General features: G+C 48.0%; 1 long non-coding RNA gene across 1 annotated transcript; it reads left to right on the top strand.

The window, feature by feature from the left end:
• The first annotated feature begins 5,449 nt into the window (after positions 1–5,449).
• On the top strand, positions 5,450–6,929 carry LOC146210251 (uncharacterized). The gene is made up of 3 exons (XR_014703519.1): positions 5,450–5,617; positions 5,705–5,844; positions 6,669–6,929. It is a non-coding gene; the product is annotated as an uncharacterized LOC146210251 (long non-coding RNA).
• Positions 6,930–8,614: the final 1,685 nt, after the last annotated feature.

Genomic DNA, 8,614 nt, shown 5'->3' with positions numbered 1-8,614 from the left:
ATAAATACTTGTTGACAGCAAACTTAAGTCAAGACAGGATGGAGAATGTGTTTGGGATTGTGCGACAGTGCTTTGGCTGCAACGACCATCCGACTGTAGGGCAGTTTTTGATAATTATCAACAACCTGTCCTTCTACAATCTCGCAAAGCCGCCAAAAGGAGGACACGCATCTGCAGAAGTAGTGACTGCCCTCCTGCAACCATCTGACATCCCTAAAGAAAAAAATGCACGAATAACTGAACTTGTTGATAAACTACTGGATGGTGGAAACCTGGCTTCTCCTGCAGAGGTACTCGAGGAGCACAGCAGCCTGAACGATCATCAGAGCTGTGTAGAAAAAAAAAAGTGACAGCCGACTAATTTTTTATATAGCCGGATATGTTGTCAGGAAAATACTGAAGAAGTTTCCTTGCCCTGAATGTGCAACTTATTTCAGCACTTTGCCTCTGCAAGCTGAGTCAAACAACAATGCCTCGCTTACACAAAAGTTTGACCATGGAGGCTTAGTTTATCCATCAAAACCAATTGAACAGCTGATAGAAAAGCTTGAAAACGCATTTACCGTCTTTTTCAGCCGCAACAAGCTACATGCAGAGAGTACGATTAGCTTCCTGCATTTTCTTCAGGGAAGTGAGCTTCAGGGTGTGGGCTGCGAGGAGCATGGACGTCGAATTACAACAGAGATCATCAAGTTTTATGCTTTGACTAGGATGCATTTCTTTGTGAAGGCAGCAAACAAAGAGCGCAGTGCGCAGCGAGAAAAGAAAAAGCTGCTGAAAATGAGGCGATGTCAGTAGCCTCGCACTTCGGAAAGGGCTCACGGAAAGGGGTTAGTGCATTGTTGCCATGAAACTTTTGTCATAAAGATGTTCCACCCAGCAATTTGCCCTGCTTCCTTTTTCTAATCTCGGTATCGTGTGAAAGATGTGCTTTTACGCTTCTTTACGAAGCAATAGGCAGAGCTCGCCGTGACGCTTACATTTGCTCCTGCAGCGGCCCACTGTCGGTGTTACTGCGTCGAATCTGCATGAGAAGAGAAGCTATGACAGAATTAGCCCTATTTAACATTTTAACGCATTTTCAAAGCAGTGGAACCGACTGAATCGGAGTGAACTATCCCCGCAGGGGCTTGGGGCCCCGGCGCGCGCCAGCGGGCGGTAGCGCCATCTGCCTTGCGCATAGCTAATTATTTCAGCTTCAGCGGCTCGGTCACGACACTAGGAAAACCTTCTAGCCTCTGATAAAATGTTTCGACAGTCTGTCAAGTACAACTTGAAAACCTGAACATGCACAAGCATGCCTCTTCAACCTTCCCACTGAAGTTCCTATATAGCGCAAGCAGTGCAGGCTCCAAAGAAAAGGAGAAAAAATGATATAGTGGGCGGCCCAAGATAATCACCAGCGTTTCAGTCATGTTTTTTTTCCGAATCTTGTGTTCCGGTGATGATCGTAAAGATAACGTACCGGAGTAGCTGCCGGGGATGTTTTCGGTGAATGGGCAAGTAGGAAACAGCCATGTGAAGCTTCTCCAATACAAAAATGGGATATTGAATCGCGTTTTGCCACTGCATTTCCGTCATTCGCCTCACTAAATATTAAAAAAAAAAAACGATGAGGCTCAACGCTGCTGAACCGAATGTCGAGGTTTAGCTCAAATGAGAGAAACCTCTGTAATCAAGAGTTCGACGAAATATAGTCTGATCAGGTGGTGGCATAAAAAAATATACAGGGGCACTGACCAAGTCAAAGTTTCATGAAAACGTACTAACGTTTCGGAAGCCCTACAGCTTCGTTGTTCATAAACCAGACAACAAGCATTCGTTTATATCTTCTTCAAATACTTTGACTTGATCAGTGGCCCTATATGTATATATATGTATATGTATATTGAAAGGGGGTGTTTCTGTCCTTTAACAGGGATAATAGCCCTCTCCAAGTTGCACAAAGAACCACACAAGAGCACAGCCAGTCTAGGCCTTCCACAAGCGAGCTCGAGCAGCGCAGCGGCACTTTGTCGTCCTTATCCTCGTCTTCGTGGTATTCTCGCCTTCATCCTTGTCTTCGTATATCCTCATGTAGTTCACTACAATTTCCCCCGGGGCGAGGTGGAGCCATCCTGGCGACCTATGGTGAGGGCAAGAGGAGCGGATCGTAGTACGTTTTAAGGCGGCTCACGTGCACAGTTTCGCGGCCGCGATGACGCATGTCCGAAGAGGTAGTGAGTGGCTCCACGATGTAATTCACAGGGGAGGTTTGACGGATAATGCGGTAGGGGCCGTGATACTCGGTTCGAAATTTTGATGACAGTCCCGGTGGGGTGCCGGGAACCCAAAGCCAAACAAGGGATCCTGCAGGAAAAACGTGTGGCGTCTCATCTTTGTCGTGGTGATGCTTTTGGCGGCCTTGAGATTCCGATGTAAAACACCGGGCCAACTGGCGACATTCCTCCGCATGTTTGGCAACGTCTGAAAGGAGAGTACACTCGGAGGAGTCAGGACGATATGGTAAAATAGTGTCCATCGTGGACGACGCCTCACGCCCATAAAGGAGGAAAAAAGGGCTAAATCCAGTAGTTGACTGCGTGGCGGTATTGTAAGCGTATGTCACGAAAGGAAGAACAGCGTCCCAGTTCGTCTGATCGGCGGCAACGTACATCGTCAGCATATTTCCGAGAGTACGATTGAAGCGCTCAGTCAGCCCGTTAGTTTGAGGGTGGTAGGCCGTTGTGGTCTGATGTATGACGCGACATTCGGCCAGTAGAGCTTCAACGACGTTGGATAGGAAGACGCGTCCTCGGTCACTTAGCAGCTCTCGCGGTGCGCCGTGGCGAAGAACAAAATGATTGAGTAAGAACAGGGCAACTTCACGGGCAGTAGCGGCGGGTAAAGCGGCGGTCTCGGCATACCGGGTGAGGTGGTCGATGCCGACGATAATCCACCGGTTCCCAGAAACCGTGCAGGGAAGTGGCCTGTAAAGGTCAACGCCAATGCGGTCAAAAGGCCGGGCCGGGCATGGAAGTGGTTGTAAGGGGCCAGAAGCACGAGGTGTGGATGACTTCCGGCGCTGACAGGCGATGCAGGAGCGGACGTATTTGCGAATATAACCGTACATGCCGCGCCAATAGTAGCGTTGAGAGATTCTTTGAAACGTCTTGACGACACCAGGATGGGCACACTGAGGGTCGGCATGGAAAGAGGCGCAAATTTCATGTCGTAAATGGCGAGGAATGACGAGAAGCCATCGTCGACCATCAGTCATATAATTGCGGCGGTAGAGAAGACCATCTCGTAGGGCAAAGTGTGGTGCTTGACGGCGTAAAGCCCGAGAAGGTGCAGCAGCGTTAGAAGTGGACACGACGTCGATAAGAGAGGCGAGCCACGGGTCTTTGCGCTGCTCCGCAGGCATGTCAGCGATGGCTAGAGAGGAGAGGACGGGATCAGCCGCCGTAGAGCAAGCAGGTTCGTTGGAGAGGGGAGAACGAGACAGTGCGTCGGCGTCCATGTGTTTACGGCCAGAGCGATATATAACGCGGATGTCAAATTCCTGTAGGCGGAGAGCCCATCGTGCGAGGCGGCCGGACGGGTCTTTAAGAGAGGACAGCCAACATAACGCGTGGTGGTCCGTGACGACGTCAAACTGGCGACCGTAAAGGTAGGGTCGGAATTTCGTCAATGCCCACACAATTGCCAAACACTCCTTTTCCGTAACTGAGTAGTTGCATTCGGCTTTAGAGAGGACACGACTCGCGTACGCGACGACGTATTCCTGAAAACCGTTTTTCCGTTGTGCCAAGACAGCTCCGAGGCCAACGCCACTCGCATCAGTATGGACCTCGGTGGGTGCTGTCGGGTCGTAGTGGCGAAGGATTGGTGGCGAAGTCAAAAGACGGCGCAATGCGTTGAACGCTTCGTCGCACTCGACCGACCACGCAGTTAAGTCATTGTTTCCTCCGAGTAGTTTCGTCAGGGGTGCAATTATTGAAGCAAAATTCTGCACGAAGCGCCGAAAATAGGAGCATAGACCTATGAAGCTTCGAAGTTGCTTGAGCGAAACCGGCTTAGGAAACTCCTCCACTGCGCGCAGCTTGGCCGGATCAGGGCGAACACCTTCCTTAGAGACGATGTGCCCCAAAATAGTCAACTCCCTGGCACCGAAGTGGCACTTCTTGAGATTCAGTTGCAGGCCGGCGTCAGTAAGGCAAACCAAAACTTGCCGCAAGCGCTCTAGGTGCGTAGCGAAGTCGGTGGAATATTATAAGAGCAAACACTGAATTGGTTTCCCGTTTGATGCTTTTATGTGCGCTTATTTTATTTATTTTATACGTGCATGATGTCCCATCCTCTTCCCAGCTAATTCCGCTTCGTGAAGGGGGATATATCGCGGATTGTCCGAAGCATTACGGCGTCTACAGTAAACCGTTGATGCATTCGGAGGGAAGCTGGTTCGGCGTTCATTTTGCTATAATGCTATATGTACCTGCCTAGCATCGCCCGCTACCGCGCTTTGCCGCTGTGGCCGGGGGCGTGGAGCGTTCGGTCTAGTTTGCCCGGGCGCAATAAAGACGTCATCTTTTCTAGCGCTTCTTTAACACACAAGGGACATTAGATGAAGGAGGAACACATAAGAACAGGACGGACGCTAGCGACGGACCTAGCGTCCGTCCTGTTCTTATGTGTTCCTCCTTCATCTAATGTCCCTTGTGTGTTAAAGAAGCGCTAGAAAAGATTCAAATGCTTTCCAACTCGCCCAAGTTTCCGCCTTATTAACAATAAAGACGGCGATGTTGCTATGGTGATGGCACTGTTTACGATTCTTAGAAAAACGCGCCACTCGCGCAAGTGAGCAACCGAGCTAACGCTCTAAAAGCCCGTCGGCAGGCAGAGCGTTTCCAAAAGCATGGGGCCTTTATCTCGAGTAAGGTAGATACCGTGTCATCCAGGGGGGGAATTCTGTAACGCTCTCAATACAAAACCAGTCTCAAACCGCTCAACTTGCCCTGTTCCTATTGGTCAGCGGCCATATTGAAATTTTGCGTCATCACTGATCTCACCGGTGACTGCGCTTACGTCATCAACAAGACTAAAGTGGTGACGTTGCCCATGAGCTGAATATTGACTGAAATTGTGAGCGAAACGAGGTAACCCCAAAACCAGTCAACTGAGTAGAGCGAAAATGACGGCTGTGTTCCTTGCGTTGCTATAGCGTTGCGCTGGCTGTGTGACAGTTGTGTCGGTGCGATCCACGGCGTAGGAGGGAGGACGAAGACGCGTTTGACGTACCGGGCTAGTTGTTCCGACTCTGTTCAACTCGGAAACCAGCAGAAAGTGGAGTGACTGTGCGGCGATTGCCGACGAACATCGATGAACGGGGGCTCACGCAGCTCACGGACGAGTGCGCAGCCACTGCGGCTGCATGCGCACCGCGTTTTTTGCTATCGGGGGCTACCAGCTTGCGTCGTGAACGTAACATCGTTTGCATCGCATAGGCATCGATCAGCAGGTGCGTGCGCTGATAGCGGAAGCCATCGGGCGGAACGCTGATTGTCGTCAAGGTGCCGCGGTGCGATATGGAAAGAAGTCGCTAGGCAAGGGGTTCTACGTTGTGAACATCACAGTAGTGAGTAAATGTTGGTTTTGACTGTGCGTGTTTGGCTACGACTTCGAAACGTCATTGTAAACTTGTGTTGTGCATATTTTATTACAGATCTGCGACGCGAACATACGCACTTTTGACCCTCGTTGCCCCGTGGGACCAAGGACTCCAAACAACGCGTTCGTCTAGCGGTACTCCTGCACGCCGAAAGGTGAACGAAGGCCTGCTAAACGCCTGCGACTTTTTCTTGGGTAAGCTGTAAAAAACCCGCGTCGGTTATCGAACGATATTGATTATATGCATTAATATGTGCAATCGACCACTTGCTGTAAGTTGGCTTCTCTGCAAGTCTTGTTTTCTAGAAAAAAGGACTCGTTCCCCCTCGCAATGTTAAAAAACGAACAGAGGAAAGATCTCTTTTCTTTCCAGCTGTTGTCTTCGAGATTACCCAGCGACACCTGACGAAAGTTCAATACCTGTATATACCTCAAAATACATAACGAAGGGACTAGGGATTGTATTGCCTTGCCCCCATTCGTTACGCTCCCTCCCTACGACACGTTCGCTACTCGAAAGTGTGAGTACGCTGCCAAAAGCGCCTGCTTCTTTTCGTCTCAGCAAGAACTAGAAGCGTGTTGCGTGATAACGAGACCTTTTGGTTGGATTACGAGCCTCACAGAGAAGCTGACTTGTCTTTCGGCGAGTGATCGATTGTCTGAATTCGCTGAAGCTGCATGCATAAGACGGACTAGTTATGCATATGAATGCTTGTTAAAGTACAAATTTAGTGTTATTGCAGCAGCAACCAAATATTCAATGTTTGAAATCTCATTACTGCCTAGGAAACCGTAGCGCTTGTGTTGTGCAGGTAATCGTAACACATTTTTGTTTATATCACTGTGAAGCTACAAGGCTATCCTTACAATGATGCTTGCTTGGACAGCCCTGTGACACGTTGCCAACATTCCTGTGAATGTTTACCACCTCACTGTGGGCTAGTTGGTATGGATCTTTGATTGTATACTAGAACATGCAAAAGGCGGACTTAAGTGGATGTCATTGTTTGGTTATGCAGGAGACAGTGACTACCCACTGGAGTCATGGCTGCTTACACCAATGCCAAGTCATCCCAGACCCAACTTGCTGTCCCTTCTCTGCTATCACCTTTCAGCCTGGCACAGTTGGCTGTGGTCACTAGCTGTGTGGTAAACATGCTTAAACCGAAAAGCGTAGCATTACAGCAAGGTAATAAATATCCATGACTCTTATTGGAATCAGAAAATGGCACCAAAGATTTTTTACTGCCACATATACTCAGTAGAAGCACTTATTTCTTGGCCGCTGTATTTCACTCGAGTGTTTTTATTGAGGAAGAGACATCATACATATCAGCACACTTAGCTTGATGTACAATGACCATACAACATTGACATGTATATTGCAGAACAATTATTGGGCTCAAAGAAGCCGCTCCCTTTCAACATATTGAAGCTACCTATACAAATAGGTACTGTATGCATGGTGCAGTGTGCAAAATGCTTACATATCAGAGGTAAAAATGCCAGCTGGATGGTATACTACTAGAGAGCAGTGCTAAATGCTGTAACAGCTGTTAGGAGAATGGTGTACAAATACTAGGCTGCAGTGCCCACAATGATTGCTGAATGATTACAAAATTCTATTGAAAATAAAATAAGCATCACACATACATTGTTAAGGCAATGTGTGAGCAGATGGTATGTACACTAATAAAACGTGTAAAACTGCAAGGGGACTGCTGAGCAGCTTGAAGACAGTAGAGGCAGCTAAAACATGAGCATTCAAAAATATTTTACGCCATAAACATGGTAGAACGAGAGAAATAAGATGGCTACTCAATACAAAACAGCACTAAACAAAGGTTGAGGAGGAACCTTGGTTTGCTAGCCAAAATCGAAATGTGGGCTCAGCTTACAAACTGAGGTTCCCCTCAACCCTTGTTCAGCGCTCTTTCATACACCATAAACATGTGATAAGCACCCCTGTACATATTTGTCACCTACTTTTGACGTTGGAATTTATTTTCCAAGTCGTTTTCAAAAAATAATCAGAAAAAGCATCGTTTGTGCAAACTGGCCTTTCAATTGAAATGGTTTGTACATAATGCACACAACATGGAAAGGTAATAGAATGAGGAATGTGTGTAAAATGAACATCTTTTTGAAACACTACACAGAGTCCATGATGGCACTTCAAAACTAGCATACATTTTTCGCCTTCAAGGTAATCTGCACACCTCACTGGTGGGCCCCTTGTTTATAATAAGACTAGGGAAATTAAGCAGATTCACCAGCTCGCCTCCGGCATCGCGCACCAAGCTTGCGTCATGTGTTTGCCTTTCCCGTCGAAAAGGGGGGGGGGGCGATATCTTTCAACATGAACAGACACTGACAACGTTCCAATAATGTGCCACTAACAAACACAGCCTGCTGCGCGAAATACATACTGCACATCCCTGTCCAGACCTGGCTGAACAAGCTCGTCCTCTCCTCGGTCACTATATCAAATTTCTGAATAAAGTATTTTCTTTCTCTGAACACACCAAAGGAAGCATTAACATCACAGTTTGTGTACCTTATAGACACTAAACAATCAACATCAAAACATCAACGGAATATCGGGAACCATGTCGGGAACGGAGCCCGATGTGGCCGAAGTCAACTGGCTGCGAAGCACAGGAGTGACTGTCACCGTGGCTTGCACGAGGAGTCCGTGGTGGAGGATCGTGTGTCGGATCTCGTTTCCCGCACTGCAATTGCTAACTCTTGCATAGTAGCTGCCACCTGCCTTACTGCAAGTGCAAACGTTCCTCTGTCGGCAGACACAGTAGCGTAGCCTTCATGATCTTCTTGTATTTTCTTTTAAACAAACAGAACAGCAGACCACATACCTCCCACTCGTCGCTCTTGCCATCGATAGTAAACACTGTTTGACAACGCTGACACTCTTCAGTAAGCTGATGACTTAGTCGATTTTCATGCC

The sequence above is a fragment of the Amblyomma maculatum genome, chromosome 1, assembly GCF_055883805.1.
Source record: "Amblyomma maculatum isolate TAMU_Amacu chromosome 1, ASM5588380v1, whole genome shotgun sequence".
Lineage (NCBI taxonomy): Eukaryota > Metazoa > Arthropoda > Arachnida > Ixodida > Ixodidae > Amblyomma > Amblyomma maculatum.
The sequence above is the reverse complement of the archived record's forward strand: the minus strand, read 5'-3'. Positions and strand labels throughout refer to the sequence as shown.